Genomic DNA, 17,991 nt, shown 5'->3' with positions numbered 1-17,991 from the left:
ATGGCTTCTTTCCCATTGCTTTCAAACATGCCCATGTCTCCCCCATCCTAAAAAAACAAACAAAAAACTCTCCCTGGATCCCATAGCACCTTCCAGTTATCATCATCTCTCTCCTACCTTTCCTCTCCAAACTCCTTGAACAAGGTGTCTACACATGCTGTCTAGTTCCCCTCCACCAATTCTCCCTTCAACCTCCTCCAATCTGGTTTCCATCCGCTTCACTCCACAGAAACACCCTCTCAAAAGGTCATAAATGACCTCCTTCTTGCCAAATCTAAATAGCCTTGCCAAGTCAAACAGCCCAAGCCTACTCCATCCTGATCCTCCTCTTCCCCTTAGCTGCCTTTGACACAGTTGACTATTCTCTTCACCTGGGAATACTATCCTATCTCAGCTTCACTGACACTGTTCTTTCCTGGTTCTCCTCCTATTTCTCTGGCTGCTCATTCTCAGTCTCTTTCACAGGCTCCTCCTCTATCTCCCATTCCCTAATTATCAGTGCCCCTCAAGGTTCAGTTCGGGTCCCTTTCTATTTTCCATCAACACCCACTCTCTTGGACAACTCATTTGTTCACATGGCTTCAACTAACAACTCTACATGGAAGATACCCAAATTCATTCAATTGTATTTATTGAGCACTTACTATGTGCAAAGCACTGTACTAAGCACTTGGGAAGTACAAATCAGCAACATGTAGAGATGATCCCTACCCAACAATGGGCTCACATTCTAGAAGGGGGAGACAGACAACAAAACAAAACAAGTAAACAGGTGTCAATACAATCAGTATAAATAGAATAATAGCTATATGGACATATTAATAAAATAGAGTAATAAACATGTAAAAATATACACAAGTGCTATGGAGGGGAAGGGGATGGGGATGGGTTGGGATGGATGGGTGGGGGCGTCTACATCTCTAGCCCTGATCTCTTTCCCTCTGCAGTCTTGTATTTCTTCCTGCCTTCAAGACATATCTACTTGGATGTCCTCACATCACCTCTAATTTAACATGTCCAAAACGAAACTTCATATCTTCTCACCCAATCCCTGTAGATTGCATCATTCATTCAATCGTATTTATTGAGCATTTACCATGTGCAGAGCACTGCATCACCATCCTTCCTGTCTCAAAAGCCTGTAACCTTGGTGTTATCCTCAACTCAACTCTCTTATTCAGTGCATGTACCCAATCAATAAATCCTGACCCTTCGACCTTCACAGCATTGTTAAAATCTGCCCTTTCCTTTCCATCCAAACTGCTACCAGGTTAATCCAATCACTTATCCTATCTCACCTGGATTACTGCATCAGCCTTCTTACTGATCTCCCAGCATCCTGTCTCTCCCCACTCCAGTCCATACTTCACTCTGTTGCCCAGATTATTTTTCTCTAAAAAGTTTAGGCCATGTTTCCCCACTCCTTAAGAAACTCCTGTTGTTTCCCCATCAACCACCGCAAACAAAAACTCCTCACCATTGACTTTAAAGTATTTAATCACTCTGCTCTCTCCCACCTCACATTGCTACTCTCCTACTGCAACCTAGCCTGAAACACTTCATTCCTCTAATGCTAACTTTCTCACTGTACTTCCATCTCATCTAGCTCACTGCCTACCTCCTGCCCATGTACTGCCTCTGGTCTGAATGTTCTCCCTCCTCAAATCTAAAATTAATTACTCTCTCCACCTTCAAAACCCTATTAAAGGCACATTTTCTCCAAGAAGCCTTCCCTGACTAAGCCCTCCTTTGCTTTTCTCCCACTCCCTTCTGCATCATTCTGACATTCATCCCCTTTCCCAGCCCCACAGCACCTATGTACATATCTGTAATTCATTTATTTATATTAATTCTGTCTCCCCATCTAGACTGTAAGCTCATTGTGAGCAGAATTGTGCCTGTCATGTTGTACTCTCCCTAGAGCTTAGTTCAGTGCTTGGCACACAGTAAGCACTCAAATATGATTGACAGTTTCATTTTCCCCATCTTTTTCATTAAACAAAGCTTGTTTAATTTCATCTCTTTTGGGGGGAAAAGCTATCTGTTCAATCATTCATACAATCATTTTTATTGAGTGCTTACTGTGTGCAGAGCACTGTACTAAGCACTTGGAAAGTACAATTTGGCAACAGATAGAGACAATCCCTACCCAACAATGGGCTCACAGTCTAGAGGATTAGGAACCCATGAACTTCTGACTCCCAGGCCACTGCTCTATCCACTAAGCCATGCTACTTCTACACAAAAGAGTTGATAAACATTCATTCATTCAATTGTATTTATTGAGCGCTTACTGTTTGCAGAGCATTGTATTTAGTGCTTGGGAAGTACAAGTCAGCAACATATAAAGACGGTCCCTACCCAACAATGGGCTCACAGTCTAGAAGGGCGGGCTCCTTGCTCACTGGCTTTATTGTTTAATAATAATAATTGTGGTGTTTGTTAAGCACTTACTATGTTCCAGGCACTGAACCAAGCACTGGGCTGGATATAATGAAATCAGGCTGAGCACAGTCCCCATCCCACATGGGACTCACAGTCTCAATCCCCATTCTACAGATGAGATAACCGAGGCACAGAGAACTTAAGTGACTTTCCCAAGGTCACACAGCATGCAAGTGGCGGAGCTGGGATCAGAACCCACGACCTCTGACTCCCAAGCCCTTGCTCTATCCACTACGCTATACTGCTTCTCCGAGGTATTCAACTAGCAAGGTATTTGACTTTTAAAATAAGGATGACTTGATATTCACTGCATCAAGCTCCTTAAAATAAATTCTCAGGCACTAAATCAACATTTCAACTATGCCTCATCTGTTCCCTGAGTCTCCCAGATCTCATTCCAAGAAAATAAGAGCAAATCACAATGGATGCTAAATGTACACAGATAGTGAAGAGTTGTTTTGTTTTTTTCCCCATCTTCCAGGGTGCCATTATCCATCTCACAAGGTCATTTCAGAAATGGCAAACAGAGGAACTACCCCAGCCAAGTTTGGTTTACTCTAACAACTCTCAAATGCATGTTACTGCATCTGTCCCAACCTTTGGCTACCTGGAAGAGATGAATTGATCATTTTGAGTTTCATTTCATAAGAGTCCTATGTATTTCAGCAAGTTGGATCTGGGTCTAATAGATGAGTAAACTTATTCTTAGCTAAGCCTGTTGATCAGAATGGAAGATTTAATTAGTTGGATGAGAAGTGACACCATTGGAAAACATCCCAGAAAGGGAATAGAGTCCAGAGGGGGTTTTTTTGTTTGTATTTTTTTAAAATGGTATTTAAGCAGTTACTATGTGACAGGCACTGTACTAGGCACTAATCAGGTTGGACACAGTCCATGTCCTACATGGGGCTCATAGTCTTAATCCCCATTTTACCAATGAAGAAACAGAGGCACAGAGAAGTTAAGTGACTTGCCCAAGGTCACAGCAGGTAAATGGCAGAGCCGTGATTTGAACCCAGGATCATGTAACAGGCCCATACTCCATCCACTAGGCCATGCTGCTTCTTAATTCTGAATTTGTTCAAAACCACCCTACATTTTCAGGGAAGATTTCAGTTGTCCCCTGACTCCCATCCCTATGCATGGAGGATTGAACTCTAAAAATTTGATCTACTTTAAAAGGTGCAATGGAATTGAGTTGGTGATATTTTTCCCAAGGCCCTGTCAAAGTAGCACACATAATGGATGGACATTGGCTTATCTAAAAACTTCAGAAGCTCCCAAAAGATCAGCTCCAAGGACAAACAAAGCCAACAATGAAGATACATCTAGTTAAAAAGCAAAGACAGTGCTTGTATTCAAGTAGGCAGTGTGCCAACAACAATTCATTTACCAACGATTTACGGAAATCTAAAATACTTCAGTGTTTAGGATAAGAAAATGTTAATTGTCACAACAGTCATTTACATGTTGTAACAATGAAACTTAAAAATGTGAAATAGTATTTCCAGACTAGAATACCTTTGTTTCAGAAAACAGATACATATAAGGTTACCAGACTACTTGCCTGAATCTCCACTCCAATTCTTAACTTTGGAAGACCGGTTTTAATAGATCAACACCCATTTCTCCTTTGCTAATACCACAAAGCCACAAAGATGATTGTTCAAAGACAAAATGGAAATGTTTTAATGGGTTTTATTATTACTACTACTACTAATAATAATAATAATGGTATTTGTTAAGCACTTACTTTGTGCAAAGCACTGTTCTAAGTGCTAGGGAGGTTGCAAGGTGATCAGGTTGTCCCATGGGGGGCTCACAGTTTTAATCTCCATTTTACAGATGAGGTAACTGAGGCACAGAGAAGTTAAGTGACTTGCCCAAAGTCACACAGCTGACAGTTGGTGGAGCTGGGATTTGAACCCATGACCTCTGACTCCAAAGCCCGTGCTCTTTCCACTGAGCCACGCTGCTTCTCAATAGTAATGATATTAACACTTACTATGTATAAAGCACTGTACTAAGCAAGACAATCAGGTCAGACACAGTACTTGTCCACATGGGGCTCACAGTCTAAGTAGGAGGGAGAACAGGCATTGACTCCCCATTTTACAAATGAGGAAACTGAGGCACAAAAAATTGAGTGACTTGACCAAGGTGTCACAGCAGGCAAATGACAGAGTCGGGATTAGAATCCAATTCTTCTGACTTCCAAGCCTGTGCTCTTTCCCCTATGTCACGTGCTTCTCTAAAGTTTTCATTGACTTGGAAATGTCTGAATTTTCATATATGGTTATTCTGGAGTCAGAGGTGATCATAAAAATCCAACAAGGCACTCAAACTTGCAACAATTCATAACTAACTCCTCAAATGCCAAAATCTTAGCTACCCAATTTCCCTTACATTAATGCTTTCAAAGAGTGCAAGACATTCAAATGGCTTTCAAAAAAAACAAGACCCCTTGAACTCAAGCTTCATTTTTATTTTTATCTCTTCCCTTTTGGGAATAAGTAAACACTGACATTCTGAGACCTTTTTAGATTGGCCTAGAACCATGCTTTCCACTGGCTGACCTTACCAAAAAATCAGCCTCCATCACAGCTTTTTTTCCCTTTTAATTACAGTTTCTGGACTCAATCTTAAAACCTTGTTAGGAGAGGCATTTAGGGCAAAGGCCAGGTGTGTGAACCAGAGAGACAGAGACACATAGAAAAGAGCTTCACCCTATCAAAAATTAAGACATTTCATTTACAAGGGCAGGCCATTTATAAGGGATAACGCCTTCTCTACAGAAATCTCTCTATGGACAGTACTAAGAGCCAACCCATAAAGACCAAATACCCAAACAGTTCCATCAATTGCAATTAAGATGCTTGACTAACTTGAGGAAAATCTGAAAATGGTGCTTTGTGCACATGCTGAAAAGGGCCACTTATTAGAGTTGGGTCAAAACAAAGAAGAGTAAAAAGAAAAAAAAAATCAATCCCTCAATGGTAGTTACTGGGCAACTATGGAGTGCTAAGCAAATGATATATGAAAGACATTCCCCACCCTCAAGGAATTTACAATGTAATGTGGGAGCTTGGATGGCGGTGGGGAAGACAGGCAAAAAATTATCAGCAGTGGAAGCAGAAGACAGATCAAGGTTGTAGGAGGAAGTAGAAATATATGTTGCCAACTTGTACTTCCCAAGCGCTTAGTACAGTGCTCTGCACACAGTAAGTGCTCAATAAATACAATTGATTGACTGATTGATATCAGGATGAAATAACTAAATACTTGTATGCACAAATGTATAATCAATCAGTGGTATTTGTGGAATGCTTACTATGTGCAAGAACACTGTACTAAACACTTGGGAGAGTACAGAGTTGGTAGACATCCCCTGCCCACAATGAGCTTATAGTATAGAGGGGGAGACCATCATTTATGTAAATTTATAGTATAATTCAACACCTATTGGAGTCACCAAGCAGTAAAATGGTTTCCTCATGATGCCAGAGTTTAGTGGTAAAGAGGCAACCTGGACTTGGGATTCTTCTGGACTATTTTTCTTTCCATGATATTTGCTCAGTGCTATATGCCAGGAGCTGTACTAAACTCTGGGGTAGATACAAGCTACTCAGGTTGGACACAGCCCCTGTGCCACATGGAGTTCACAGTCTTAATCCCCATGTCACAGATGAGATAACTGAGGCCCAAGTTCACACAGCAGACAAGAGGCAGAGCCATGATTAGAACCCAGGTCCTTCTGACTCCCGGGTCTGTGTTCTTTCCCCTAGGCCGTGCTGCTTCTTATCCTATTGCCCAGTCATATTCTGTTCAATCATTCTTTGTTTTGATTTAAAGATTGCAATATTTGATGTTTTATCATAGGAGCATTGCAAGATAAGATCTGCAGCCAAATGACTGAGTGTAACACCTGATTCCATTTGATTCTCTATTAACATCTGTCTCCCTCTAAACTGAAAGCTAAAGGAGGGCAGGAAATGTGTCCACCAACTCTGTTGTGCTCTCTCAAGTGCTTAGTACAGTAATCTGCACACAGTGAGTGCTCAGGAAATGTCACTGAAATTGGTGATACTTTGACTGCAAGTCCTCCGACAGAGAAGCAGCGTGCTCAGTGGAAAGAGCACGGGCTTTTAGAGTCAGGGGTCATGGGTTCGTATCCCTGCTCTGCCAATTGTCAGCTGTGTGACTTTGGGCAAGTCACTTAACTTCTCTGTGCCTCAGGTCCCTCATCTGTAAAATGCAAATTAAGACTGTGAGCCCCCCATGGGACAACCTGATCACCTTTTAACCTCCCCAGCACTTAGAACAGTGCTTTGCACATAGTAAGCACTTAATAGATGCTGTCATCATTATTATTATTGTTATTATTATTGGAACTGTTTGCAGTCTGATTATGTTGTAGCTGTCCTGGGCTCAGTACAGTGCCTGGAATATAGTAAGGGCTTAAGAATGCAAAAGCTCTGGAGTCCAACGCTAAAATAAAATTACAGATGGGTGATTCAACAGAGCTTAAATATAGTAAGTGCTATATGGTGGGTGTGAGGGGTTAGTACCCAAGTGTTTAGGTAACAAGAAAGTGCTGAAGTGGCTGCAGAGGGGGAAATAGGGAAGGTAGATGAGGGATTATTCAGGGAAGGCCTCCTGGAGGAGATGTGATTTCAGTAGAGCTTAGAAGAGCCAGACTTCCCAGATATGAAGGAGAATGGAGTTCCTGTGATGAGACAAATGAGAATGAGGCTCAGTGAGCAGGTTGGCTTGAAAGGAGTGAAAAGTGTGAGAGGTGGGGTGGGTAGCGGGAGAGGAATAAGGATAAATAGTGGCGAGAGAGCTGATTGACTGCCTTGAAGCCAATGGTAAAGAGTTTCTGCTTGAACCAGAAAAGAATGGGCAACCATTGGAGGTTTTCAGTAAGCCATGTTGCATTTAAATAAGTAATGAATATAGTGTGTAATTAAGTGGGAACAACTGGTGTTTGAACTTCTGTCCATTCTCCTACCTATGTGTTTTGAAACTAAGACTATCATCTCTTGCCAATTCATTTCCCAGCAAACAGGGCATAGCTTACTTTGGGACTCTGAGCAGTCTAAACCCCACAAAATGTTCTGTGGGAATTCTCATAAAATAATGACTGAGCCTGCTGGTGAGTGGACTACAGAGCCTTTGCATAATAATAATAATAAATTTTATACCTTTATCACATGCCAGGCACTGTACTAAGCCTAGGATAACTACAAGTTAATCAGATTGATACAGTTCCTATCCCACAGGGAGCTCATAGTCAAAGTAGGAGGGGGAACTGGTACAGAATATTATAAATTATTTATATTAATGTCTGTCACCCCCTCTATACTGTAAGCTAATTCTGAGTAGGAACTGTGTCTACCAATTCTGTTGTACTCTCCCAAGTGCAGTACAGTGCTCTGCACATAGTAAGTGCTCAATAAATGCCATTTATGATGATGAATCCCCATTTTACAGATGAGGAAACTGAGGGACAGAGAAGCTAAGTCACTTGCCTAAGGCCACACAACAGGTAAGTGGGAGAACTTAGACTGTGTGCCTGTTGTTGGGTAGGGATTGTCTCTATTGTCAAATTGTACTTTCCAAACACTTAGTACAGTGCTCTGCACAGAGTAAGCACTCAATAAATATGATTGAATGAATTAACTGGGATTAGAATGAACATTCCCGACTCATAGGCCTGTGCTCTTTCCATTAGACACTGCTCCTCTCCTTGAACCTGGAGGGCTTCAGAGGCACAGATGTGGCCCGTTGTTGGGTAGGGACCATCTCTACATGTTGCCAGTTTGTACTTCCCAAGTGCTTAGTACAGTGTACTTACACAGTAAGTGCTCAATAAATACGATTGAATGAATGAATGAATGAGGTGAAGGGAGGTTGAGTGCTTAAAAAAAAAGAAAAGAAAGAAGGAAAGAAAAAACTCAAAGCCTAGAGTTTCTGGGAACAAATCTACACCAGACTAGGGCCGCTCCAGCCGAAAACGAGACTGCCAGGTAATAAACCGGATATTGTACTCACCCAAGTGCTTAATACAGTGTTCTGCACACATTAAGCACTCAGTATGCTTGAATGAATAATAGTCATCCAGGAGTGTGGAGTCCAAACGTGGCCTAAATTGGGCCTGCTTTCCTATGAATTTCAAAACTAAACTGATGTGCTGCCCTCTGGCTGCCAGTTACAAAAATCTGGTTGAATAAACCATCTTCCTGTCTCTGGGCTGCTGCCGTGTACATCTAAGTTTCCTTGTCTGTCCCCTTTTACCACCCCCAGAGTTGCCCAAACATCATTCCGACTCAGTACTGCAAATGATTATGCAAGTCTTCAAAACTGGCCCCTGACGGGCATTATTTAAAACTTGGAGAATTAGGTACTTCTCTCCTCCCAATTTATTCATTCAATTGTGTTTATTGAGCACTTACTGCCTGCAAACCACTGAACTAAGAGCTTGGGAGAGTACAACAATAAACAGGCACATTACCTGCCCATAACGAGCTTACAGTCTAGAGTTCACTACATAAATTTCAAAACAAATTAGCTGGGTCTAATGTCTCCTTAAAGTCTCTTCTTCTGGTTCTATGTATGTATAGATAGATAAATAGATCTCAGAGTTTCTACTCAATTTAAACAGTGTTTGCAGGGATTTCAGTAAGTTTGGGTTTTTCTTGATATTTTTCCCCTCTTCTCAGTGAGTGCAGAAAGCACAAAAACCACTGAAGCAGCATGGCCTAGTGAAAGAGCAAATGCCTGGGAGACAGGGGACTTGGGTTCTAATCCCTTTCCGCCACTTGCCTGTAGTGTAACCTGGGACAATCAACTTCTCTTTTCCTCATCTGTAAAGTGTGGATTAAAATACCTATTCTCCTGAGACTATGAGCCTCCTGTGAATAAGGGACCATATCTGAATGAATGGTATCTACCCCAATACTTAATACAGTCCCCCCCTCAGGGTCGCACCTGGAGAGCTTCTACTACTCTACCAGTCTCGGCTACGGAAGGGAGAGTCAAGCAGTGGCATACCCATTCCATTCCTAGCTTGGACAGTGCCTAGCAGGGGGAAGACAATTTGCCACAAATCAAAATTCACCTGTGTTGGGTAGCAGCGGCATGGGAGAGAGTCGAGGGTGCAGATTCAAGTTTACTTGGTGGAAGGATGTAATGGTAAACCACCTCTGTATTTTTTACCAAGGACACTGTATGGCTACACCACCAGAACAATTGCAGATGGAGGTGGGGCATTCTGGGAGAGATGTGTCCATGGCATCACCATGGGTCAGAGATGACTTGAAAGCATAATAATAATAATGATGGCATTTATTAAGCGCTTACTATGTGCAAAGCACTGTTCTAAGCACTGGGGGATACAAGGCGATCAGGTTGTCCCACGTGGGGCTCACAGTCTTAATCCCCATTTTACAGATGAGGTAACTGAGGCCCAGAGAAGTGAAGTGAGTTGCCCAAAGTCACGCAGCTGACACGTGGTGGAGCCAGGATTTGAACCCATGACCTCTGACTTCAAAGCCCGTGCTCTTTCCACTGAGTCACACTGCTTCTCTAAGCAGCATAAGACTTAATAATAATGATGATGGCATTTAATAAGCACTTACTATGTGCAAAGCACTGTTCTAAGTGCTGAAGCACTAGAGTGCATGGAACGTAATAAGAGCTTAAAAAATACCAGTTAGGATTAAGGCAAATAGATAATCAGTTTCACAGATTTGGAAGGAAAAAAAAAAACTCCTCTCCTGCTTTTGACCAGCAACAAGGACATTCTAAACCACTCACTAAATTATTTAGCTAATTTGAATGCAACTGCACATCTCTGTTCTATTTTTATTCCTCTCAGGATCTTTATTGATGAGCCAGGAAAAATAAAATAGAGACCATGCTCATATGTGCAGATGACACTGAGCTTAATTCTACCTACACCCAAGGCAACTTTCCAGTAGCAGTAATAATGACAACAATAGCAACAATATTTTTAAAGCACTTCCTTTATGCCAAGCATTGCACTAAGCACTGGGGCACATACAAGATTATCATCAGTTTCTGTCCCATTTGGGGCTCACAGTGTAAACAGGAGGGAGTAGGTTTTAATCCCCATTTTACAAATGAGGTAAACTGAGGCAGAGAGAAGTTAAGTGACTTGCCCAAGGTCACATAGCAGACAAGTGGTAAAGCTGGGATTAGAACCCAGGTCTTCTGAATCTCAGGCCTGTGGTCCTTACACTACAGTCCTACCTAATCCTATCAGAAGGAGCTTTAACTTTTTCCAGATAGGCAGAATTCTGTTGTGACAATGATATGTTTAGTCTGCAAATATTATTTCCACCCACAAAGTGCTTAATCCTATAGAGTGTAGGTCTAGACTTGTGAAGAATCAGGATTCACTAACTTTGGCCGGGCCACCAAGACTTTCACAAACAAGAATCCAATCCATGGTGACCTGGATATATTGAAAAAATGGCTACTCAAAGGCAAGGAGAAATTCAGTTAAGGCCCAGAGCTGGGGTCAAAACCTAGGTCCTCTGACTCCCAGGCCCATGTTCTATCCACTAGGCCTCACCACTTCTCATAGGGTCCTTTAGCTTCCTTGATTTTGAAGTTCACTGGGCACCTGACAACTCTGCATTTTTAACATTAAAAAGGATCTGCCTGAAAACGTTTTCTTGGATCCACAGATTAAACGAACCATCTCTTCGTCTACTTCTGATCATTGATTTATTCCTTTCCAACAGACTACAATTTCACAAAACCCCCAGCGCTTTCACAAATTTTTGCAACACCTGCATCTTTAGATTTAAAGAGTGCAATCTCAGACAAGTCTCATCCAAATATCCTTGGGGGTAGGAGAAATGAATTAATGATGTCCTGTTTAATCTAAATCATAACAGAGAGAAAACCAGAGCAATGGAGCTGACTCACTGTAGAGGCAGATCCTACTGCTCTTTCCCTACACTTCCCAGAAGGTTGACTAGCTTCAACTCAGAGATAACCTTACACAAACATCATGGTCAAATGAGCAGGGTATCCTTAAATGAAAAAAGAAAGTGTTTAACTAGGGCTGGTCTGGATGCCACCTCAAGCTTCACTTCACCTCTCTCCCTGTGGGTCAGTCTAGTTCTGGAAGTCCAGCTCTAAACAAGGAAAGCTTTGGGTGTTCAGTCAAGATTTTGCCACGGCAAAGCCTTCTGGGAATTTTCCGTGGTTCCTTCTGGGTAGGGACCATGTCTACCAATTCTCATTATTGTTCTCTCAATTACTGTACTCTCCCAAGGACTAACTATAGTGCTCTCCCTGCAGTAAGCACTCAATAAATGATTGGTAGTTACCTTGGGAGTTTGATCCAGAGTGAACTTCAGGGAATCCATACCAAAGAAGAAGTCCTAACCCACCCTAGAGCAGCATTATGTACCCAGAACTGCCTTGGCTCAGAGTTTCTCAAGCAATCATATTCATTGAGCCCTTAACTAAGCACACCAGCACACAACCATAAGTATGAAGACTAACTTGAATCTTCCTTTATCTCAAAATTCATTGTTAGACATGATGAAAATCTGAATAGCATGCAGGACTGAAAATTGGCCAGTGAAGACCCCAAGCCACAGATGACGAAGACAGTCATTAAGAATGACTGTCGAGCAGAAACAAGTACTAGGGAGATTGTGTTATTTTTCCATTCTACAGTGGAAGGAGTCTCATAAAGGATGGGTTTAGAAATTATGCCTAGTTGGTCATCTCCACTTTTGTTCATCAATCAGTGGTATTTGAGTGCTTACAGCGTGCAGACCATTGTACAGAGTACTTTGGACTGTACAATACAGAGCAGGTAAACACAGTCCCGGTTAGAAAAGCAGATCTCACAGAACAAGGACCATGTCTTATTTTAAAGATTGCCTAGCGTGCCACATGTACCAAGCCATGTAATAATAAAAATAATTGTAGTATGTGTTAAGCACTGTACTAAGCACTGAGGTAGATACAAGACAACCGGGTCCCGCATGGGGCTTACAGCCCAAGTAGAAGGGAGAACTGGCACTGCACCCCCATATTGGAGATGAAGGAACTGAGGCACAGAGAAGTTAAGTGGCTTGCCCAAGGTCACACAGTAGATAAGTGGCAAAGCCAGGATTAGAACCAGGTCTCCAACTTCCAGGCTCCTGCTCTTTCCACTAGGTCAAGCTTCTTCCCTGCATTAACTTGGCCCTCCCCTCCTCTTTGCTTATGCTTAATATCACTTTTGTTTCCAAATACATTCAGTGTTTGGTTAGTAAAGACTATTTCTGCAGCAGTATTGACTGTTGCAGACTTCAAGCTTCTAGGGGGTTAGTATTGTATCTATCTCACTTTGTACAGCTGCCAACACCAGTGCTACACTTTAAGGTACTTAATAACCACATATAATACTGATTATATTGTACTATGGCATATCTCTAAAATGTGTCTGTCCCTAACCGAATGACTTGTGTATTTTTAATAGAAATCAATAAGAGCCTTCACTAGTTGAATAACAGAAATTGAAAGCACTGCTTCTTTCAAAGTTCGTTTTCATATTTTCCCTGAAGCCAAAGAGCTAGATGACCCAAACTAGGCTGAGATCAGATGGAGAAATAAGACTCACCTTACCTGTGATGCTAACTGGTGAGCAAATAGATGGAAACAGTCCACTATTACCAAACTGCAAAGAACTCAAATTGAGCTAACAAAGGAGTCAGAGATTTATCATTTGCCACACAGCTGCTTCAGGACAGATGTGGAAAGGGGGAAATGTATTATTCGGGTCCCTGGACAAGGCCTGCACCAACTGTAGCCTGTCAAATGGCTTAAATCAGTACACTCCTCAGAATGGACCACATCTCTGAAGTCACAGAGCCTTCTGCCTTCTCTCAACTTTAAGGAGAGCATACCATCATCAGTAGTGTTTATTGAGCACCTGAGTACAAAGCACTGTGCTAAGCACTACAGAAAATACAACAAAGGCAGGACAAATGATTCCTGTCCTCCAGGATCCTACAATCCAATGGCCTGCCTTTAGAATAATCCGATGTTGTCTCACTGACATCATGGTTGAAAGAAACTCTGCAGAGAGGAAAGTTTGAGTGGTTGGCAGCTGAAAGGACTTTCATTGACCTGGCCCCAAAGATCAAAGGAGGTCCAAAGATCCTATTCTGTGTGATTGGTCAGTGATGATCTCTGAACATGAACCCTCCAGGAGTGCTCAGATCTCTATATATGGACCCTGAATCACAGTCATCAGGAACTTAGAGAATTAATGCCCTTCCTGTCTCTGGTGTGGATGGATCTGAGGTTTAAGTCTCCCTTTCTCCAACTCTGCTCTTTTACTTTATTAGTAGGATTGAAGAAGAGGAGACCATGAGGAGAGAGAAAAGCGGATTCTAAAAGGACCGCAAATTGGTCTCTCCAAATTTCACCAGGTTTAGAGGAATTTTCTTTCTATTTCATATGACTCATGGGCAGGGAATGTGTCTACCAATTGTTATATTATACTCTCCCAAGCACTTAGTACAGTGCTTCTGCACACAGTAAGTGCTCTATGAATACAATTGATTGACTCTTTCCTGAGTACCACTTCTTGACAGAACATAAAATCCAACAGTCTCAGGAGAGAAATTTTTACTGGAAAAAAAACACCAAAAAAAACACCAAGTTTCAAGCACAACAACTGAGAAAGCTTTTCAAAAACGTTACTACAGTTGGTCTCAACTCTTCTATTGTCTAAGTTGGCACTGCTATGGGCTGAAAGAGTTAGTATCATCACTCCTAAATGTCTAACCCAACCAGGTAGTAAACTTGGGCACTGGGAAAATTGGAATCTCAATGGCTAATTTAAAGAAACTATTTGGGGTATTGCTCATCCATTTTTCATTATTGAGATTTTACTGATTATGACCTTGGGTATTCCTGGGTTTGTAGGAACATTTATACTATGGAGGGAATGGTGTTTAGAAAGCCACTCAATAGATGTCACCCTGAGTAGTCTATTTAGCTCTACTCAGTCTAATACATTGCCCTAGAGGTTTGTGTTCTGTGACACTGGTTAAAACAGGGTCTCAAAGCCAACTAAGTGCTGCCTGCAGTTCTGTAATGTCTTGCATTTGTAAGCAAATATGCAAAATACAGCAGAAACTTCAAAATGCATCAAGCAACTTGATGCAATTTATGGAAAAAGAAAGGAAGTCAATTAAAAACCCACTGAGTTCTTTACAAAACATCTGCAAGACATTTAACACTTGAAAAAGTCCATGGAAAGATTCTGGTATCTAAATTAGAGTCTGAAGGAGCCTATTTATAGGAAATCTCAGGGGAGCAGGAAGAATAAAAAAGTTTACCACAAGCAAGCTTGTAATAGATGCCAGAACCCCTTCTCCAGGCCTTTTTTCCCATATCCTTTTTGATTTTCAATGCTGAAGAACTACAGGGCTGCTATTAAGCTTCTTGCTACCCAGTATTATATTTTCTATCCTCCACTTTCCCCTGGGCAGAGAAGGGCCATCCTTGACCTGTTTTCTAGTACAGGTTTTCAACTTGGGCCTTCCTTCCCTACCAAGGAGAGATGAGGAGGATGTAGGACTTAGAAAATGCACACTGGGAAAAGCCATCTCCCCCAATTTCAGTCCAAACCAAGGAGTTTGGAAGTTTTCAGAGCTGTTGTGGGTTTGGAGCAATTCCCAAACTTGCAGGCTTCCACGGGCACAACTATGGGGCTAGGAGGTCTTGAAGACCATGTGTGGGACTCCTAAATACCAAAAGTCCCAGGGTAATTTCTACAGCTCCTATGACCATTCCTAACCTTATGCATGATCCTTGGCATCTTCCTTCATTCACTCCTCTCATTCAACCCACAGATTCAATCTGTTACCCAAGCCTTTCAGTTCTACTTTCTCAATGTCACTAAAAATCCACCCTTTCCTTTCTAACCAAACTGCCTCTTCACTGATCTAAGCACTTATTTCCCGCCCCAACTACTGCAATGGCTTCCTTGCTGATCACCCTACCTCGTGTCTCTCCCAACTTCAATCCTTATTTCACTCTTCTGCCTGTATCATTTCTCTTAAAAAAGCTCAATTTAAATGTCCCTACTCCAGAAAAACCTCTCATGACTGTCCGTCCACTTCTGCAAAAAGAAAATCCTTACCATTGCCTTTAAAAAGCACTCAATCAGCTCAGCCCCTCCTACCTTACCTCAATGATTTCTTACTGAAACCCAGCCAAGAGTTCACTCCTCTGACACTAACCTACTCACTACCTCCATCTCATCTATCTCACCTGACTCCTCATCTGGACTGGAAGCTCCTTGAAGGTACAGAACACGTCTATCATCTCTGTTGAACTGTATTCTCCCAAGCACCTAGTAAGTGCTCAATAAATATCACTGATTGATTGAGAAAGTAGAACTGGTGTAGGAAGAAAATGTTGTGCAAAGGCACATGGCCTGGGCAAGACCTCATGTTCTACACTACCCAGACTCACTCTGCCTTACAGGACTTTGTGACTTCAAAACTTGGAGGTTTTTAATAAAATAGCAATGAGTAGCAAAAGTGTTAGCTTTTCTGCTGATAAAAGAAATAGAGATTTGTATTGAAGTGTCAGTTATAGTGCTTTTGATCACTCAAGCAGTAATATTTGAGAGTCTGCTGGGTGTAGAGCAGTGAGCTAACTACTTAGGAGTACACAGTGGAGTTAAAATGAATGAGCTCTTTCCATACAGAATTTATGACCTAATATGTGTTGGTGGTGGGGGAAGAGAAATCTATATTCCCTGATCTATTAATTCTCACTGAAGCAATGTTTATTAGAACATGATTTTCCTATAATAATAATAATGATGGCATTTATTAAGCACTTACTATGTGCAAAACACTGTTCTAAGCACTGGGGAGGATACAGGGTGATCAGGTTGTCCCACGAGGGGCTCACAGTCTTAATCCCCACTTTCCAGATAAGGTAACTGAGGCCCAGAGAAGTTAAGTGACTTACCCAAAGTCACACAGCTGACAATTGGCGGAGAGGGATTTGAACCCATGACCTCTGACTCCAAAGCCCGTGCTCTTTCCACTGAGTCATGCTGCTCCTCTATAGCAAGAGGTTTTCCAAGAACACAATCCCCCACATTTTGGAACTCTCTGATTAGCCTGTGTTCATTAATTCAAGCATATTTATTGAGCAATTACTGTGTGCAGAGCACTGTACTAAGCACTTGGGAAGTACAAGTTGGCAACATATAGAGATGGTCCCTACCCAACAGTGGGCTCACAGTCTAGAAGGGGGAGACAGAAAACAAAACAAAATAAAATAAATAGAATAAAATATGAACAAATAGAGTAATAAATTCGTACAAACATATATACATACATACAGGTGCTGTGGGGAGGGGAAGGAGGTAAGGCGGAGGGGATGGGGAGGGGGAGGAGGGCGAGAGGAAGGAGGGGGCTCAGTCTGGGAAGGCCTCGTGGAGGAGGTGAGCTCTCAGTAAAGGCCTTGAAGGGAGGAAGAGAGCTAGCTTGGCGGATGGGCAGAGGGAGGGCATTCCAGGCCAGGGGGATGACCTGGGCTGGGGGTTGACAGCAGGGCAGGCGAGAATGAGGCAATGTGAGGAGATTAGCGGCAGAGGAACAGGGGGTGCAGGCTGGGCTGTAGAAGGAGAGAAGGGAGGTGAGGTAGGAGGGGGCAAGGTGATGGAGAGCCTTGAAGCCGAGGGTGAGGAGTTTCTGCCTGATGTGTAGGTTGATTGGTAGCCACTGGAGATTTTTGAGGAGGGGAGTAACATGCCCAGAGCGTTTCTGGACAAAAACAATCTGGGCAGCAGCATGAAGTATGGATTGAAGTGGGGAGAGACAGGAGGATGAGAGATCAGAGAGGAGGCTGATACAGTAATCCAGACGGGATAGGATGAGAGCTTGAACGAGCAGGGTAGCGGTTTGGATGGAGAAGAAAGGGCGGATCTTGGCAATGTTGCGGAGGTGAGACCGGCAGGTTTTGGTGACAGCTTGGATGTGAGGGGTGAACAAGAGGGCGGAGTCGAGGATGACACCAAGTTTGCGAGCTTGTGAGACGGGAAGGATGGTGGTGCTGTCAACAGTGATGGGAAAGTCAGGGAGAGTTTGGGAGGGAAGATAAGGAGTTCAATTGCTGATAGACCACTGAAGGAGTCAAATGAGGCATCTGCAGGGAGTCCAAGTCTTACAGCCATACTTTATCTTGGAATTTGCTCCAATAAGAGCACCACTAATGAGCATTATCTCCATTGGAATCATTTGTTCCTTGAAGGCAGAGATCATGTCCAGAAATTCTAATATATTTCCCCAAACTCTTAGTGCAGTGTTATGCACACAACAGGTAAAAACAATATTTAGTGGATAGAGTCCAGTACTGGGAGTCCAAAGAACCTGGGTTCTAATACCAGCTCTGCCATTTGTCTGTTGTGTGACCTCAGGTCAGTTGCTTAACTTCTCTTGCTTCAATTACCTCAATTGCAAAATTGGAATTAAGACT

This window comes from Tachyglossus aculeatus, chromosome 3 (genome assembly GCF_015852505.1).
Source record: "Tachyglossus aculeatus isolate mTacAcu1 chromosome 3, mTacAcu1.pri, whole genome shotgun sequence".
In the NCBI taxonomy this organism is placed as follows: domain Eukaryota; kingdom Metazoa; phylum Chordata; class Mammalia; order Monotremata; family Tachyglossidae; genus Tachyglossus; species Tachyglossus aculeatus.
The sequence above is the reverse complement of the archived record's forward strand: the minus strand, read 5'-3'. Positions refer to the sequence as shown.